This window comes from Phytophthora infestans, genomic scaffold (assembly GCF_000142945.1).
Source record: "Phytophthora infestans T30-4 supercont1.10 genomic scaffold, whole genome shotgun sequence".
Taxonomy (NCBI): domain Eukaryota; phylum Oomycota; class Peronosporomycetes; order Peronosporales; family Peronosporaceae; genus Phytophthora; species Phytophthora infestans.
In genome coordinates, this window is record NW_003303749.1 from 801,187 (window position 1) to 804,001 (window position 2,815).

The following is a 2,815-nucleotide window of genomic DNA, read 5'->3' on the forward strand; positions in this document are numbered from 1 at the left end:
TGGCGGGCATGGAAGCTGTTCGTGGATCCTGTGGCGTCTTCCGAATTGGGATATTGGGATCGCTGCGAGTGCGTATCAGCCGTCCACCACCATCAACATCGCTGAGTATACCGGCATGAACAATGGAGTCTTGGCGGCAATTGACCGAGTGATAACAGACTTGATTATCGTGGGTGACTCCCGGCTTGCAATCCAGCAATCCATGGGGGTGATAGCATGCAAGAAGGAGACGCTGCAAGTGGAGTTAGCACGACACAAGGATCTCACGTTTGACGCCTGCCCGGGGACACTAGACCGATTACTAGCCCAGTTCGCTGAGTGTCGGATTAGCGTCCGCTTGACCAAGAGTATTTTTGTCCAACCTAAGGCTCGATTTTCTGTCGCACGAGATTACGCCGAGTGGCATACGCGCCAATACGAAGAAGATAGCCGCGATCGCTGAGCTCCTTCCCGAAAGCAAAGAAAGAGATGCAAGTCTTCCTTGGCGCACTTAACTACTACGGCCGATTCATCCGGAACTTGGCTGTTTATGGAGCGGTGCTCTACCAGCTCAAGGAGACGGACTTTGGTCCTGGGGGTGACTGGGCGTCAGCTAAAGCGTCATTCGCCGAGCTAAAAAAAAAACGGGTAGCGGAACGCCCCATTTATTCGCCATTTCGACTCGGCAAAAGGAGGTCCACATAAGGTTGTACGCTTTTTGCCTGGGCACGTGAGCAGGAACAATGATGGAGCGACACGACAAGCTACACTCAGCTCGCTTCGGCGGGCGCGTGCTCAAGGAGAACGAACTCAGCTATCATCCCGCTGAGAAAGAAGTAGACGCGCTGTTGCAATTACTCAAAGTGTGCTACACTCTCTTGGTAGAGAAGACGCTTCACGTCTACACCCGCTTCTCAACGCTGGAGTGCGTGTTTAAGTCGAAGTCGTTTTACGGCCGCGCAGTCAGTTTCGCAGTGATGCTGTCGCCCTACGATTTGAAGGTAAAGCGAGTACGCGAACGAGATGTAGATTTCGCCCAGTTGCTCCAGGCGTCGATAACACCGTTCAACGGACTCGACGAGTCCCTGAAGCACCTCGCGCCTCCCTCCAAGAGCTTGGCGACACTTAGATTGGACCCGGAACTGCTGTACGCCCGAATACCAGCCGACTTCGCGGGATTTGTACTTTCCTTCGATGGCTCAGCGAAGACTGCAAAGTATGGCGGGTATGGAAGCTGTTCGTGGATCCTGTGGCGTCTTCCGAATTGGGATATTGGGATCGCTGCGAGTGCGTATCAGCCGTCCACCACCATCAACATCGCTGAGTATACCGGCATGAACAATGGAGTCTTGGCGGCAATTGACCGAGTGATAACAGACTTGATTATCGTGGGTGACTCCCGGCTTGCAATCCAGCAATCCATGGGGGTGATAGCATGCAAGAAGGAGACGTTGCAAGTGGAGTTAGCACGACACAAGGATCTCACGTTTGACGCCTGCCCGGGGACACTAGACCGATTACTAGCCCAGTTCGCTGAGTGTCGGATTAGCGTCCGCTTTACCAAGAGTATTTTTGTCCAACCTAAGGCTCGATTTTCTGTCGCACGAGATTACGCCGAGTGGCATACGCGCCAATACGAAGAAGATAGCCGCGATCGCTGAGCTCCTTCCCGAAAGCAAAGAAAGGGATGCAAGTCTTCCTTGGCGCACTTAACTACTACGGCCGATTCATCCGGAACTTGGCTGTTTATGGAGCGGTGCTCTACCAACTCAAGGAGACGGACTTTGGTCCTGGGGGTGACTGGGCGTCAGCTAAAGCGTCATTCGCCGAGCTAAAAAAAACGGGTAGCGGACCGCCCAATTATTCCGCATTTCGACTCGGCCAAAGAAGTCCACAATATGGTGTACGCTTTTGGGTGGGCACTGGAGCGTACTATGATGCAGCCGCACGACAAGCTATTACTGCAGCTCGCTTCGGCGGGCGCGTGCTCAAGGAGAACGAACTCAGCTATCATCCCGCTGAGAAAGAAGTAGACGCGCTGTTGCGATTACCCAAAGTGTGCTACACTCTCTTGGTAGAGAAGACGCTTCACGTCTACACCCGCTTCTCAACGCTGGAGTGCGTGTTTAAGTCGAAGTCGTTTTACGGCCGCGCAGCCAGTTTCGCAGTGATGCTGTCGCCCTACGATTTGAAGGTAAAGCGAGTACGCGAACGAGATGTAGATTTCGCCCAGTTGCTCCAGGCGTCGATAACACCGTTCAACGGACTCGACGAGTCCCCGAAGCACCTCGCGCCTCCCTCCAAGAGCTTGGCGACACTTAGATTGGACCCGGAACTGCTGTACGCCCAAATACCAGCCGACTTCGCGGGATTTGTACTTTCCTTCGATGGCTCAGCGAAGACTGCAAAGTATGGCGGGTATGGAAGCTGTTCGTGGATCCTGTGGCGTCTTCCGAATTGGGATATTGGGATCGCTGCAAGTGCGTATCAGCCGTCCACCACCATCAACATCGCTGAGTATACCGGCATGAACAATGGAGTCTTGGCGGCAATTGACCGAGTGATAACAGACTTGATTATCGTGGGTGACTCCCGGCTTGCAATCCAGCAATCCATGGGGGTGATAGCATGCAAGAAGGAGACGCTGCAAGTGGAGTTAGCACGACACAAGGATCTCACGTTTGACGCCTGCCCGGGGACACTAGACCGATTACTAGCCCAGTTCGCTGAGTGTCGGATTAGCGTCCGCTTTACCAAGAGTATTTTTGTCCAACCTAAGGCTCGATTTTCTGTCGCACGAGAATACGCCCAATGGGCATACTCGCCCATACGAAGA